Source organism: Ceratotherium simum, chromosome 10, assembly GCF_057802395.1.
Source record: "Ceratotherium simum simum isolate JZ-2026a chromosome 10, ASM5780239v1, whole genome shotgun sequence".
In the NCBI taxonomy this organism is placed as follows: Eukaryota; Metazoa; Chordata; class Mammalia; order Perissodactyla; family Rhinocerotidae; genus Ceratotherium; species Ceratotherium simum.
Genome location: NC_141909.1, coordinates 14,913,135 through 14,930,355, shown reverse-complemented (window position 1 = coordinate 14,930,355; position 17,221 = coordinate 14,913,135). Strand labels below are relative to the sequence as shown.

The 17,221-nt window shown below is 37.7% G+C and overlaps 1 protein-coding gene and 1 pseudogene across 1 annotated transcript in view; both read left to right on the top strand.

The window, feature by feature from the left end:
• Positions 1 to 17,221, top strand: part of LOC147916061 (heparan-sulfate 6-O-sulfotransferase 3-like) — a 529,293-nt gene that overhangs the window by 494,034 nt on the left and 18,038 nt on the right. The window lies entirely within an intron of this gene.
• On the top strand, positions 6,334 to 9,905 carry LOC106800688 (ubiquitin-conjugating enzyme E2 variant 3 pseudogene; annotated as a pseudogene).

Genomic DNA, 17,221 nt, shown 5'->3' with positions numbered 1-17,221 from the left:
GTTCTACTTTTTCCATAGCACCTAACATCTTCAAACATACTACATCATTTATACATTTATCGTGTTTATTGTTTATTATTTCTCTCCTCCACCAAAAGTTAAGCCACATGAGAGCAGGAATGTTGGCTGTTTTGTTCCCTGGTTTATATCAAGCATGAAGAGCTATGGCTGACATGTAGTGGAAACTCTATAAATATCTATAAATGAATGATCTACCTTGAAAGGCAGTTCATCTTTGACTTTTATTTCCTTCCCACATCCAATCTATACTGAAGTCCTTCCTCTTTTAAGTCCTTCCTTGGTGAGTCCTCGAGCTCCGAAGGGCTTGAGGAATAGGGTAGGTTCTTAACAAGTGGGTTACTTTTGGGGTTTTGGTCCAGTGGCTGAGACTGGGATGAGGGTTATGTTTACCTGAAACAACAAGGAACAGAAAGAGTACAAGGATGAGTGCTGAATATCAAATTGGGAAGTAGAATTCACTTTAAGTCCAAGAGGCATGTGAAAACTTGCCTGGAAACAGCCGATAGAGCTAAAAGGTCAGAAGACTTAAATACAAGAATGATGCAGGAGGGGATGCAAAGGGTGAAAACCCAGGCCAAAATAGGCCTGGAGGTCTTGTGGTATATATTTACTGTCCTGCAACAACCTGCTATGTCTGAATGGATAAGTCTGGTAAAGCTATGTAATAACGGTAGATAATTCTGCCTTTCTGATGTTTCTTCTGTTCATTCTATCCAGTAAATTCCTACTATTACCTAAATCCCTGTTAACTTTAGAAGTGATTCAGGAATAGCCTGTTCTTTCTAATATCCTTTCTCTAATCCATCCTTTATCTCAATACCAGATTCATCTTCCAGATCACAGTGTTGATCCTGTCACTCCTTCCTTTTAAAATCCTTTTGGGCGTCCCCATTGCCTACTGGATTAAGCCCTGACTTATTAGTCTAGCATTCAAGGTTTGACTCCAACCCATGTTTTGAAACTTTTTTCTCCCTTACTTCCCTATAATCAGTCACTTATTTATTCATTCAACACGTATTTGTTGAGCTCCTAGTATGTGCCAGGAATGAGCAAAAGTTTCTTATCCTAGCTGTACCATTCACCATTTTCTAAGTCCACATTACATTCTTGTCTCTACCCCTTTCCTAATGCCATCCTCTTTTTCTGGAATGTTCTTTTCATCACAGTTCTGACTATAGAAATCATATTTATCTTTCAATACTTAGTTAAAATGCCTTGTCTTTTACATGATCATCCCTGATCATATCAGTTATTGCCCCATTTTCTGATCTAGACTCAACATGGTATCCACACGATAGACAACCTGTCCCTCTTGCTATCCTTGCCTTGGCTCCCTTGCTGCACCCTCCTCTCCGGGTCAGTGAATCTACTTGCCATTCCTCAGCATCCTATACCCTCCTCATCTCATGCTCTGGCTCACATTTCTCTTTGGCTTGCAGAACTCTTACTTCTTCAGCTGTTAAAACGAGCCCAAAAGCATCTCCAGGAAATATTTCCCTGTCTGCTTCCGCCCTTGGACCATGTCATAATAATCCCTCCTTCCTTCAGTCATTGTTAGCATCTGGTTTTATCTATATCAGGGTACTTGCTTCATACTGTTTTGTATTCAATGAGTTATTTACATGCCTTTTCCCTCATGTGGCTTTAAGTTCATTTGGACCACAGAAACCATCTTCTCCTTGGCTTTCTATTCCCATAGTATGTGGTCCAATTCTTTGTTCATAGGAAGGTCTTCAGTAAATGCCTGTTGAATGAATGAATGCATCCATATTTGGCTCCATATATTACTGTCATGACACATATCAGATATGTAGAAGCTTAATGCCTGTTATAGTCTCATATATATGTATGTGTATATATATATTTATATATATATATATACTGTATGAAATTCTATTATATATAATGCAGTCATATAATACAGTCTATATATAAACATACACATATATACACACATCTGTGAATGTATCAAATATACTGTATTAAATTTCTACTATGTACCTGGTGTGTGTGTGTATACGTATAATATATATGTGTACATGTATATATATAATACATATATATAATATTAAATGTCTACTATTTTATATAATACAGTCCTATAGTACAGTCTCTCTCTATATACATATATATAAACACATCTGTGTATGTATATAACCGGTATATATATAACATATATACCCACATATGCATTTGTGTATATAGATATATATATAATTTGGTATGCAGTTCCTAGTACAAAGTAGAAGCTTAATACCGTTTCCTTCCCTTGGGCTAAATGTATTGAGAAAGCTCTCTAGTTAACTAACAGAAAGTACAGGCCAAAGCATCATGGTGTCATGGCTGTCTAGTGCAGGACGTGGACCGTGTGTGAAAGCAGTGACATGTTGGCACAGGCCCCTTGGATGCCTCTTGGCACGGGGAACATTCTGTGAGCTGTGAGAGTGTTCTGTATGCCTCCTGATGGGGATGAGAAACAATGGCACTTTTCCAATTCTTGCCCTTGTCCCTTTGTCACAGATGTTCTGACACTGTGCCTGTCAGGCCAACCCTCTTACTGGTTCCTAACTCTTTTCATCTCAAGGAGCAACCATCTCTCCAGGAAGAGATTAGGCCTTGTGGAGCATTGAGAAACGTAGTGCTGGGGCATGCTAAATGAATCTTCTGTGAGAAAAACAGATTTCACTGAGTGTAAATCCATTCTTTCTCATTCAAACATAGAAAATTCACTCCCTGCCAGTCATCAAATCAGTAAATCTCCAACTATGGTTGAGGCCTAGGAAGAGATGCACAAACACACTTTTTGTTTCCTTTCCTTCCATTCTCTTCACTTCTCTTCTTTTTCCTTTCTTTTCTCTTCTTCCCTTCCCTCCTGTCCTTCTCTCCCTTCCTTCCCCCTTCTGTTCATCTTTTGCTTTCTCATTCTTGATCTTTAAGATATGCTCTTCTTTGATGCACTTGGTACACCAAGAAAAGGTGCTGATGGCTAAAATACCATTGTCACCTTATATTGAATTGTTGATATACAGGCTTACAGTTTGAGAGCATCTCACCTATTTGTTCTTGACTGTACAGGGCATTAGAACAAATTGTTTTGTATGTTTTTTGAAAGGCAGATTGGCTTCAGTCAAATAGGTGCTTGGTAATCTGTGATGTGAATTGTGCCTTCAATCTCTGAGGACCTTTTTGAGGGTATAGCTTCTGAAAATATTGCTGCAGTCAGAAATAGGACTCATAATTACTCTAAAACTGTAAATTTTAAAAGGCATTGCTGGGCCATCTTCGACCTCATATTTGTTTGCTATTTAGAAATGCCATAAAAACAAGCAGCACTGATAGAGGAAGTGAGGAGAACTTTATACGGTGTCACAAAATTCCAATTGCATCATAATAGTCATCAATGAATTGATGACTAAACTCTGGTGGTCGACTGTTTGCTCTGCAAGAAAATAGAAATGCTTTTTTAAAAAAAATGTTTAATGTCAGTACTATTTGGGGTCTTGTGTTTGCTAAAATCTTTTCTGAGGTGAATGCAGAGCCAGGGGAAGTTCACTTTATTACTCATCCCAGTCTTGAACCCAGAGAATTAGAAAACTCAATTGTCTGTTCACAGTGTGTGCTTGATTCTTATCTTCCATTCCCTCCCAAAGAAACAGAGGCTGAATAGTAGGCAATGTGTAAAATCTTTTGAAATTTTTGTTTTTAAATTCACCACTTGCAAAAAATAAATATCCTGATTGAAATAAAAGAAATCTACAGTGACCCAGACTCTCTATGTTTCATTTTTAATCGTCAGTGTACGAACACACATCCCATCTTTATCTCTTTTACATATACTAGATGTGCCTGTTCCTAAAGCCGTTGTTATTAGAAAGAAGCCTGGAGTTAACATGTCTGAAGTGATTATTTAATTTGACAAGGGTAGTACCAATTTTTCCCCTCAAGAGTTTACATCACAAAATGTTGGAGAAGGAACTTCTTGACTGTCTTCACTGGCTCACCAGAAATTTTCGTTATTTTAGAGGTGTTTATAAGTGGAGGGAAAAGATCACCTGAGCCCTTAGGACATTGTTAAGTTTTTATTTTCTCTCTGTCAATATCCATAAGGGGAGAGCTAAATGAGCATCTTAGTTCCTTACTTTATGCTTTTCAGTTCATCTGAATTTCTCATCCTAACACACTCATGGTGACAGGGACTAGAGAAACTGTGAACCCCTGACAGTGGGTAGGTCGTCAACTTTCCTTAAGGAGGCTAAATCACGGGACATTTCCAATATGTTAGAAAACGTGCTTCAAAGTCTAGTTCAACGGGGAATACCAAAGTGTTTGGAATGCACGAGATTATTACTTATCTCCAGGAGGGTGAGTGCCATAGAAAACATCATCATCATTTTGAATTCTTACTCAAAAATTGTGAACAGGCTATCAAAGGGAGGACTGCTGATTTTCGCTTAGGCTTTTTCATTTGTATCTATCCCAAAATAGTTAGTCTTCTTGGAAGCCCGTACAAAAGAACTAGTTCTTTCATTTACAAGATTGTTCGAAGATCCTATAGTATATCTGTAATGAGCTGTCTCCAGGAAGAAAATTCTGATTGTAGACTGATGAATATCACGACTGCTAGTGCTGAGGAAAACCAGGCATTGTGGATAAAGAGTAAAATGAAACTGCCAAACACCCACAGATGTTGTCCCTTCCGTGCTAACCAGATGCATATTCTGTTCCTGAAAATTGGGCGGGGATGGCTGGGAAAGGAAAGACAGTCAGACAACACTGTGATAGAGAGGAGGAATGTCTCCCAACCTTGTTTGTCTGTTAACCTTGCGTCAGGCTGTTCAGGGCTCTCTACATCTTCTGAAAGGTGATCCTGCATCTCAAGAACAAAGGAGTGGGCTGAGCATAGTTCATGGTTGTAATAGATGTCACCATTTTCATTGTTATTATGATAACCACAATTATAATTCAGAATCTGTGGTTGCCAAGAGGAAATTAGATAATGTATAAAACATAGCAGTAGACATAATCCCTTCAAGAGCTTCCAATTTAGACTAATATTTCTGTGGCTTTGTTCATAACCTAGGAGAATTATGAAGATTGTCTTTGATCTGCTTTTGAAAAAGCATTATTAAAAATAACTCATGTGATATTTTTTAAAATGCAAGAAAAATAAATTACAGTAATGGGCCTAGATGCCAGGTATAAAGTTATATGCTGAGTTGAGCAGAGCAGACCACTAATGCAATTAGTAATTTATTCTCCAATAACGGTTTTCATCCATGATTTCTTAGGATGCTTTGCAATATAACAATCATATACCCTTTCATTTATTAAGGGAAGCCTCATTTTATTCCCATCACAAATCAAAAGTTCAGGTTCAGAAGTTATTGGGGAAACTCATCTTCCAAAAGAATGAGTAGAAATACATTGTTGGAACTAATTCTGAACATATTTCAAACTTCTGCTCACTTTGGAACTAGAATAAGGGCCAGGAAACTAAATTAAACCAAAATATGATGGTATGGTAGAGGTGTGTTTGGGACCAAGGCTCTGGGCTCAACAACTGGGCTACAATAAAACTCTTTCCTTTGGCCAATGTTCCACTCTGAGCCCTTTGGAATGGACTGGGAGAAGGAGAATGAGGGACAAAAAACATGCCATAGGGATCCTGATTGGATTCTCCAACAAACTGGCTGTACTGAGAAACTAGGGCTGATGTCCTCAGCTCCAAGCGTTAGGCGGGTTCTAAACCTTAAATTTCATAGCAGACCAACTCGTTTCATGTACATTATACATAAAACAGTCTCGTGGTTTCTCTAAAGCCATATTTGGGATGCCTCTCCACTCGATGCGTGTTGTCAAAACCTAGATGTGTCCTGGCCAAATGGATTATTCTGACTTCTTTAATTTTATGTGTGTATGAGAGTGTATGTGTGTGAGAAACGGGGGTGGGGGTGGGGGAGGAAGGGTGAGGAGGGAGAGAGAATGCACGTGCATGAGTCTCTGTGGCTTTTTTTTTGCTGGCACATGGCTCAAACAGCAAAGCAAGAAAGGTAGACCCCAGTCAGTTCTAATGTTTATTCAGTACAAGCAAAAAGAGACATATTCTTTCCTTATTTTTATTTATTGTAAAGCAAAATTATAAAAATAGCAAGGATAATTTTAAAAAGCAGAAGGAAAAAGACATTATCTAGAACTCATTCACTTATAAGAGGCTGACTAGAGCAAGTATCCCCAAGTGCATCCTGTCATTGTTTCAAAAGAAATTTTTGGAAGTTTGAAAAATGCTTTGCTGTGAGTGCTGGTGATTTAAAGATGCTGTCGGTGACTTCTGCAGAGAGAGCTTTTGTAAAGAAGCTACCTGGCTCTGGTCATGCTAACACCAGAAGTATTCAGTGGAGTCTTGAAGAATCTTATCTGGCAATAGATGTGGAAAAAGACTTGAAGGTGTGGGGGGGGCGCGCGTGGAAGAGTGTCTGTTCTAAAACTTTGTTTTAACAAGTGGAAATTCAGTATTCAAAATTACCGTCCAGACAATTGTGAAGAAAAAGCAGCACGCCATAGCTGTAGCTGGTCAGGCCAGCTACTTTATTGTTAATAAAACAATTAAGAGGCATTGGCCGTAAGGAAGCACATTGAAACTGAGGCAACACCTGATTTTGCAGTTACATATAACTGTTACCCACAACAAGAGCAAGAACATTCCTGGCATTCTAGGATGTTCAACTGTAGTCCTTTCCCCTAGAGGTAATGATTTTTCACTTCAATCACCATTGATTAATTGTGCCTATTCTTGATGTTCATACAAATGGAATAATACCATGAACTTTTTTTGTGTCTGGCTCCTCAACATAATGTCTTATGAGATTTATTCACATTATTTCATGTGTCATTAACATGTTAAATTTTTAATACTATCTACTATTCTATTGCATACCACAATTTATTTATGTATTCTTCTATTGATAAATATTGGGTGGTTTCCAGTTTCTGACTATTATGAGTAAGACTTCTGTGAACATTCTCGTATATGTCTTTTGATGGATATATGCACTTGTTTCTCTTGAGCACATGCTTAGGAGTATGATTGCTGGATCCTAGGAAAGTACTGACACACAATTTTCCAAAGTTGTTGCACCAGTTTAGACTTGCTTCAGCAAGATATGAATGTTCCAGTGACCCCCACATTCTTGCCAACAAGTGGTATTATTTGTCTTTTGGATTTAGCTATTCTAAAAGGAATGTAGTTGTATTGCATGGTAATTTTCATTTGCATTTCACTGATGATTAATTATATTGATTTTTTTCTAATTTGTCATTTGGATATTGTCTTTTGCATAGTGCTTGTTTAATACTCTTGTCCAACTTAAAAATATGTTTGTCTTTTTCTTATTAGTTTGTAGGAGTTTTTGAGATATACTATATATAAGTTTTTTATTGGATATATGTATTATAAATATCTTCTCTCCTTGGATTACTTTTTCTTTCTCTTCCTGGAGTCTTTTGATAAATTAGTTCTTAAATTTAATAAACTAGAACATCATTTTTCCTTTGATGTATATTGCTTTTGTGTACTAATTAAGAAATTGTTTCTTATCCTAAGGTACGAAGATGTTCTGTTTTCTCCTAGAAATTTTATTGTTTTTTATTCACATTTAGATTCATAGGCCACTTCATGTTAATTTTTAAATATGATGTGCAATAATGGGGCAGGGTTCATTTTTTTCTCATACAGATATCCAGTTGCTCCAGAGCTATTTATTGAAAATAAATTCTTTTCCTACTGAATTTTAATGGCATCTTTGTCATAAATTAATTGACTGTATATGTGTGCATCTATTTCTGGACGGTCTAATCTGTTTACACACTCTTTTATAAATTTTTTTCCACTTAGTATGTTATGGTTATGTTTTCATGACAATAAATATTCAACATAATGCCCTTTAATGGATAGACAGGGTTTAATTTACAGATGTGCTAAACTTTCCTTAATCCCTTATGTCTTGCAAACTCAATTATTAAGTTTATTTTCTCTCTTACATTTACTGAATCATTATGCACCCTTGTTCCACACAAATGCTGTAAGAAATAACAAAACAATTAAATTTTTAATGAAGAGAACTTCTATTGTATAGTGTGAAGTGCATTAATACAGCGTCAGAAGAACTGAATTCCAATCAAGATTCTGCCACTTATTAACTGTACAGAATAAGTCTCAGCTGTAATTTCAGCGCAATAACGCCTACCTTCTGGAATTATAATAAGATTAAAGCATATTAATGGACATAGGAGTGCTTTGGAAATTGTAAATTGTGATAAAAACATTTTTGTTATTGATAAATAATAAAAGTTTGAAAAACATAGCATCATTTTACCTTGTTTGACAGACATAAAATCATTTTAGCCTATTCATAAGGAAACATCTTATCTGCGACAAGTCTCTAATTCAGAAGAGACCCCCAGTCTTCAGTAACTTTAAATTGTAGTAACTTTTATATGTTAAGTACTTGCCATATCTCCAGAATTGGAGCCATCCTAAATCTGTAATTGTTGGGTTAATCAAATAAATGATTGCGAAGTTTCAAGAGGAGTTTCCTCTTGCTTCTTGTCGTCACCTGATGAGGCATGGCTGGTAGACTTGCTAGCCTAGATTGCAAAAATCAATGAAGGTGTCCGAGACGTAAATTCAAAGGCCTAGGAAAATGAAGAGAATAAAACAGTCCATAAATTCACCATAGTTGGAGTCAGATAATTATGCATTGCTTGGACACTAGCAATTTTAGCAATGACATTGCAGAAGGATAGTCCTCTTAGAGATTTTAGAATGGTCTGTAGGAGACGTGGTGACTTCGACATCTTCAACCTGCCCAAGGTAGAGATCAACAAAGATGTGTCTGCCTTTACTCATTTCAAGATCTTGCTCCTCACACTCAGCTCCTTGGATAGTTCTCAGTCCTACCTTCCTGAGGTTCAGAGACATATGGATTTATTCAGACCACAGTCCCAGCCCTGTGACATTTTAATCAACACAGTGTCCTTCTTATTACATATCAGCCAGTGGAAATCATAACCTAGGTGACATGGAAACAGTGCATTTCCGAATATTAGATGGTTAGAATTAGATGCAATTGGATTCATAGAGATTGAAATATATTATTACAAGTGTTTCTAAAGCACAGACTTTGGGAGAAGAGTATATCTTGTTGGTAAGCAAGGAGAAGACAAAATGTCCACGTGTAGTGGCTGAAAAGAAGCAATTTTCATAACTCTCAGTGCAGTGTCCAATAGAGTTAGGAAATTGTTAAGGATAAAAAGTAAAATACCTGCTCTATTGGTATATCAGTCAGTGACCTAGCTGACAATGTTGTAAGCAAAAAGAGAAAAGTGCATTCTTCAATTTCAGTGAAGGAATATTATGATATAGTGAAATGTTTTTAAATTTTCCTTGCATCCTTAGAATTAATAGGGTATCTGAAGTCATCAACACCACAGTGAAAGAAGATAAAGTGACTGAGAAACTCAAAATCATTCATCTATGTTCTCCCAGAACAGTTAAAACATTTAATTCCACATTGCAGAGTTACCTAAAAGGAAAAGTATCCAAATTTTCCAAAGAATACAGTGTTAAAACTTCTGTATCTCGTTACCTACTCTTACAACTGCTTGGCTAGGGTAGATGGTGTCTTTGTTAGCATTGTAATGTAAATCATCAAGGTGCTAATTAAGGAGAAAAAAATAAAGTTTCCTTTGGTGTTTTGTGATGTCTATATGCTGTCTAGAAGAGACGCAACTTAGATGCAAAGACACAAATTGCTTGAGAGTAAACATTGGAAAAAGATATACCATGAAACAGTAAACATAATGGATCTGGAGTGGTTATATTAATATCAAACAGAATAAACTTTAATGTAATAAATATCATTAGAAACAAAGAGAGGCATTTCATAATGTTAAAAGGTCAATACATTAGAAAGATATAACAATTATAAATGCATATACACCTCATAACAGAGACCCCAAATACTTGAAGCAAAAATAACAGAACTGAAAGGAGAAATAGATAATTAAAAAATAATAGTTGGAGATTTCAATACCTCACTCCAATAATTGATATAACAAGTAACTCGACAGAAAATTAGCAAGGGTATAAAAGACTGAACAACATTATCAACCAATGTTATTAACTGACTTAATAGCACATTCCACTCAAGGACTGCAGAATACACGTGTTTGGAATGGAATAGTCTCTAGGGTAGACTATATGCTGGGCCATGCAATAATTCTCAATACATTTTTTAAAAACTGAAATCACTCAAAGTATGTTTTTTGACCACAACAAAATTAAATTAGAGATCCACAACAGAAAGACATCTGTGCCAAATATTTTGGTACTAATATACTTCTAAATAACCCTTGAGTCAAACAAGAAACCAAAAGGGGAATCAAAAGTTATTTTGAGTTGAATGAAAACTAAAACAAAACAGAGGAAAATTATGGAATTCAACTAAAGCAGTGCTTAGAGGGAAATTTATAACTCTAAATGCTTATAACAACAAAGGAGAAAGTTTCCAACCCCCATAACCTAAGGTTCCACCTTAAAAAACTAGAAAAAGAAGAGAAAACTTAATCCAGAGTAAGCAGAAGGAAGGAAATAATAAAGGTAAGAGGAGAAAATTGTGTGTTTACAAATTACCAAAATGGACTCAAGAAGAAATAGAAAATAAGAAAAGACTGGAACAAGGAAAGAAATTTAATTAGTAATTTAAAATCTTCCCACAAACAAAAGCCCAGCCCCTCATGTCTTAATTAGTGCATTCTATCAAATATTCAAAGAAGAAATACCAATTTTTACAAACTCAGAATATAGATGAGAAGGAAACACTTCTCACCTCATTTTTTTTTTTCAGGCCAGAATTACCCTGATACCAAAGCCAGACAAAAACATCACAAAAAGAAAAACTTCACAAAATATTAGCAAAACAAATTCCGTAGCATATAAAAAGGATTATATACCATGAGCATGTGGGATTTATTTTAGGAATGCAAAGTTTTTTACATCTGAAAATCAACCAATGTAATAACCATATAAATAAAATAAACAACAGAAACCACATGACCATCTCAATAGATACAGAAGACACACTTGACATATACATTTCTGGTGGGGATATACAATGATGCATCTGCTTTGGAAAAGATTCTGGCAGGTTCCTAAAAAGTTAAACATAACCTTACCTCACAGCCTTGCAATTCCAAATTCTACTTCTAGGAATCTACACAAGAGAAGTAAAAATATATGTCCACACAAAGAATTGTACATGAATGTTCACTGCAACATTATTCATAATAGTCCAAAACTGGAAACAATCCAAATGCTTATGAATTTCAAAATGTGGTGTACCCATATAATTAAATGCTATTCAGCAATGAAAAAAGGAACAAAATACTGATACATACTAGAGCATGAATTAACTACAAAAAACATTATCCTAAGTGAAAGAAGCCACACAAAAAAACAAATTCGACTATATTATTAGATTTCATAAAATGAAATAATTCAAATAATTTCATTTTACTATATTATTTGATTTCATTTATATGAGATGTCCAGAAAAGGCAAATTTATTGAGACAGATAGTGGATAGGTGGTTGCCTGGGTTTGGGGGTTGAAGCAGAACTGAGTACAATCAGGCTCAAGGGAATTTTTTGAAGTGATGAAAATTGTCTAAAACTGACTTGTGGTGATGGCTGCCAACTCTATAAATTTATAAAAAATCATTTAATTCTACATATGCAATGGGTGGACTTTATGGTATGTAAATTATACCTTACTGAAGTTGTATAAAAAAGAAGTCTCAATCTTCTCATCTGGAAAAATTGATATATACAACATTGTGTGTGCGTGTGTGTGTATGTATAATAAATGAGGTAATTCATAGAAACAGCTTTGCACAGTGCTTGACAGAATAACAGTGAGTCAACGTTTGTCATCACATCATCATCATCACTATCAGCTTTATATGGAGTCTAACCATCTGTCTCCAAGACCCTAGTTGCTGAACTGTGCAGCAGAAAATACTACCCAAGCCAGTGTAAATTGGTAACATTAAAAATTCGTAGTCTCTAACTTTGGCTGAACGCTTGCTTGATGCTTCCTGGCAGTTCTGTGTCTCTCGCTCATACCTTCTCCCATTCTCTTCACTAAGCTCTTCGAAACCCTATCTTCCTCCTCTCACCTCTCTCTCACATGTAAATGCCACCTCCTACTTTACAGAGAATAGAATGTCCATGAAGGGATCTCCTTTGAAAACATTTCTGCATCCAAAATGATCTTTCCATCTCCTTTCCTACCACAGTGTCAGAATTGTTCCTCCTCTTTTTCTTGGGCGATTCTTGCTCCTGTGCCCTGGATTAAATCCTTTGATGTTTTCAGGGACCTTACTCAATCTCTCATAATTGCTCTATTGTATCTTAAAATTGTCCACTGCTTCTTTCTCATGTTCAATATTCTGTCATTAATAAACAAAACCAAACAGAAATATTTGCCAATCCAAAGCTCCTCTTCATTCTTCATTTATCCATTCACCCATTCATTGATGTATCCAACAAATTTTCATTGAATGCCTACATTGTGATAGAGAGCTCCCTAGGGACTGGAGACACGATGGTCAGCAAGAAAGAAATGGCCCTTGCTCTCCTGGAGCTTACCATTTAGCAGAGAGATGGTAGTTAAAAATAATTAGAAAACTAATTAACTAACTTTAATTATTAATAAGTACAACAAAGGAAAAAGATCAGAATAGTAAGAGAACGTATAATAGAAGCTCCGGGACAGTTCACTGAAAAAGTTATATTTAAAATGAATTGTGGGAAAGAAGTCAAGATGGCGGCATAGGCAGACTCTGAACTCACCTCCTCCCGTGGACACAGCCAATTTATAACTACTCGTGGAAAAATTACCCCTGAGACAGAACTGAAAACTGGATAAGAGGAACTCCTGCAACAAGGGACAATCCTAACTGAGGTGGAAGAGGCAGAAACTCCCTTCTGGAGAGGAAAAACGCCGCCTTCACAAGCCGGCCACGGCTGCCGGGAGCAGCCCAAATGCACGCAGCCCTCCCTGGAGGAGAGGGGCCCTGAGCCGGGAGCGCCCCTGCTGGGGGCATTTTGTGGACCCAGCACAATCGAGACAAGCGGTATAATATCTGACTTTGCATGCTACTAAAACATTGGGGAGTACCCCCAGAAAAGCTGGCTCACAAAGAAACTAAAACCGGCTCTTAAAGGGCCCACCGGCAAACTCACCCGTTTCAGAAAGCAACCTAAAATCACCAGAAAGAAAGGTGCACAGTGCTTTGGTGAAAAGAGACTCACCTGATAGGCCCTGAGTGCATCTCTGTGAGAGGTGAGACCTCTCCAGGGACTGGGACATTGGCGGCGGCCATTGTTGTGACCGGGTGTGGGCGTGCTGACACAGAAGCCATTGGAGTCTCCCTGGGGCCTGCTAGCCCAGGTCTGCCCCACCCACTAGAGCACTGATTTAATCCAGCTCAGCCAGGACAGGCAGCCCACCCTAGAGACTGGCCCCACCCAACAACAAGCCCTCAGGCAACTTGTGGGCCTGCATAGATTGGTGACTGGATTCTCTGCAGCCTGGCAACTGAGCCGACTTCAGTGGGGCAGGGCGTGCACAAGGAGCAGGTGGAGAGTGTGGGGCAGTGGTGGAGTGTGTGGGGCTCCTGCCGTGGAGAGACTTGGTCTGCTTCGGGAGGTCAGGGCGCTCACATGGGGCAGGACTGTGTTGACTGTGTGTGTGGACCTGTGGGCGGCAGGGCTTGTCAGCTGCAGAAGACTTGTGCTTCTCAAAGACCCACATAGGGGGTTTTCCCCACCTTCCAAAGCTTGAAACAATTGAGTGCTCCCATGCCTGAGGCCAGCCCCACCCAGCTGCAATCCTCAGAGAGCTGACAAGAGACCTAAAGGCTGGAGGCTTATAGAAATTGTAAGGCCCTGAGCCTAACAACCTGCCACACTGGGGGCCTACTCACTTAAAAGAAATACTGCAACACAAATGTGGTATTAGAACTTGTAGCCAACTGTGCTGGGGCTCCCCACACCTGATAAAGAGACTGAAGGGCCCACAGCAACTACAAACAGCTGAGCATTACAACAGCTGGCCAGGAGCATAACTTGGCCTCCCTGGGTGCCTACAGGGAGAGCAAACAGGCCACAGCAGAAGGACACAGGTAGCCCACATAGGGGTCACCCCTGGAACATTGAGAACTGAGGGAAGCACACTGCAGGCCTCCTAAGCCATCACTTACATAAGGTCACCTATCCAAGAGCAGGAGACGTAGCTGACCTACCTAATACGTAGACACAAGCACAGGGAAAGAGGCAAAATGAGGAGGCACAGGAATACATTCCAAGTAAGGGAACAGGACAAAACCCCAGAAAAGGAACTAAGTGAAACAGAAATGAGCAACCTACCCAAAAGAGAGTTCAAACAGAGTGTTAAGGATGCTCACTGATGTGGAGAGAAGAATAGATGAACTCAGTGAGAATGTCAACAAAGAAATGGAAGATATAAAAAAGAACCAATCAGAAATGAAGAATACAATACTGGAAATGAAAAATTCACTAGAGGGACTCAAAAGTAGAGTAGAGGATACAGAAGAACGGATCTGTGAGCTGGACGAAAGACTAGAAGAAATTACCCAAGCTGTACCGGTAAAAGAGAAAAGAGTTAAAAAGGGGAGGATAGTCTAAGGGACCTCTGGGACAACATCAAGTGCACTAACATCCGTGTTATAGGTGTCGCAGAAGGAGAAGAGTGAGACAAAGGGGCAGAGAATCTATTTCAAGAAATAATAGATGAAAACTTCCCTAACCTAAGGAAGGAAACAGACATCCAGGTACAGGAAGCACAGAGAGCCCCAAACAAGATAAACCCAAAGAGGCCCACACCAAGACGCATCATAATCAAAACGTCCAGAATTAAAGATAAAGAGAGAATCCTAAAAACCACAAGAGAAAGTCAAGTTACATACAAAGGAAACCCCATAAGGCTATCAGCTGACTTCTCAGCAGAAACCTTACAGGCTAGAAGAGAGTGGCATGATATATTTAAAGTGCTAAAAGGAAAAAACTTACAACCGAGAATACTCTACCCAGCAATGTTATCATTCAAAATGGAAGGAGAGATAAAAAATTTCCCAGACAAGCAACAATTAAAGGAGTTTGTCGCCAAGACCAGTGCTACAAGAAATGTTAAAGAGACTTATTTAAGGGGAAAAGGGAAGACCACAAATAGGAAATATTATCTATTTCCATGATAAGAGGGTACTGGATACAAATGCACAAAAAAGAGGTTAGATATGATATCAAAAACATAAAAGGAGGGAGGAAGGGAGTTAAAGAGTACAGCTTTCAGACAGAGGTCAAACTAAAGAGACCATCAATTCTGTATAGAAGAAGGAAGGAACAGAGAAGGACTACTAAAACACCAAGAAAAAAAAAGTTAAAAAATGGCAGTAAGTACATACTTATCAATAGCTACTTTAAATGTCAATGGACTAAATGCTCCAATTAAAAGGCATAGGGTGGCTGATTGGATAAAAAAAACAAGACCCATTTATACGCTGCAAACAAGAGACACACTTCAGACCTAAAGACACTCACAAACTGAAAGTGAAGGGATGGAAAAAGATGCTCCACGCAAATGGCAATGAAAAGAAAGCTGGGGTAGCAGTACTCATATGAGACACAATAGACTTTAAAACAAAAAGTGTAAAAAGAGACAAAGAAGGGCATTACATAATGATCAAGGGAAAAATCCAACAAGAGGGTATAACACTTGTAAATATCTACGCACCCAATGTAGGTGCACCTAAATATATAAAGCAATTATTAACAGATATAAAAACAGAAATAGACAATAACACAATAATAGTAGGGGACTTTAACACTCCACTTACACCAACGGATAGATCATCCAAACAGAAGATCAATAAGGAAACATTGGCCTTAAAGGACACACTAGAACAGATGGACCTAGTAGATATATACAGAGCATTCCATCCAAAAACCAAAGAATGCACATTCTTTTCAAATGCACATGGAACATTCTCCAAGATTGATTACATGTTAGACCACAAAACAAGTCTCCATAAATTTAAGAAGATTGTAATAATACCAAGCATCTTTTCTGACCACAATGGTATGAAACTAGAAATCAACTATAGGAAGAAAATCAGAAAAGCCACAAATACGTGGAGATTAAACAAAATGCTACTGAACAACGACTGGGTCAATGAAGAAATCAAAGAAGAAATCAAAAAATACCTGGAGATAAATAAAAATGAAAATACGACATGCCAGAATTTATGGGATACAGCAAAAGCGGTTCTAAGAGGGAAGTTTATAGCGATACAGGCCTATCTCAACAAACAAGAAAAATCTCAAATAGACAATCTAACAATGCACCTAAAGGAACTGGAAAAAGAAGAACAAACCAAGCCCAAAATCAGTAGAAGAAGGGAAATAATAAAAATCAGAGCAGAAATAAATGCAATAGAGACCAAAAAAAAAAAAAAAAAAATAGAAAAATTAATAAAACCAAGAGCTGGTTCTTTGAAAAGATCAACAAAATTGACAAACCTTTAGCTAGACTCACCAAGAAAAAACGAGAGAAGGCACAAATAAGTAAAATCAGAAATGAAAGAGGAGAAATTACAACAGACACCTCAGAAATACAAAAGATTATAAGAGAATACTGTGAAAAGCTATATGCCAACCAATTCAACAATCTGGAAGAAATGGATAAATTCTTAGAATCATACAACTTTCCAAAACTGGATCAAGAAGAAGTAGAGAATTTGAATAGACCAATCACCAGTAAGGAGATCGAGACAGTAATCACAAAGCTCCCCAAAAATAAAAGTCCAGGACCAGACAGCTTCCCTGGTGAATTCTACCAAACATTCAAAGAAGACTTAATACCTATCCTTCTCAAACTCTTCCAAAAAATTGAGGAGGGGCAGAGCTCCCTAACTCATTCTACGAAGCGGACATTACCCTGATACCAAAACCAGACAAGGAGAACACAAAAAAAGAAAATTACAGGCCAATATCACTGATGAACATCTATGCAAAAATCCTCAACAAAATACTAGCAAATCGCATACAACAATACGTTCAAAAG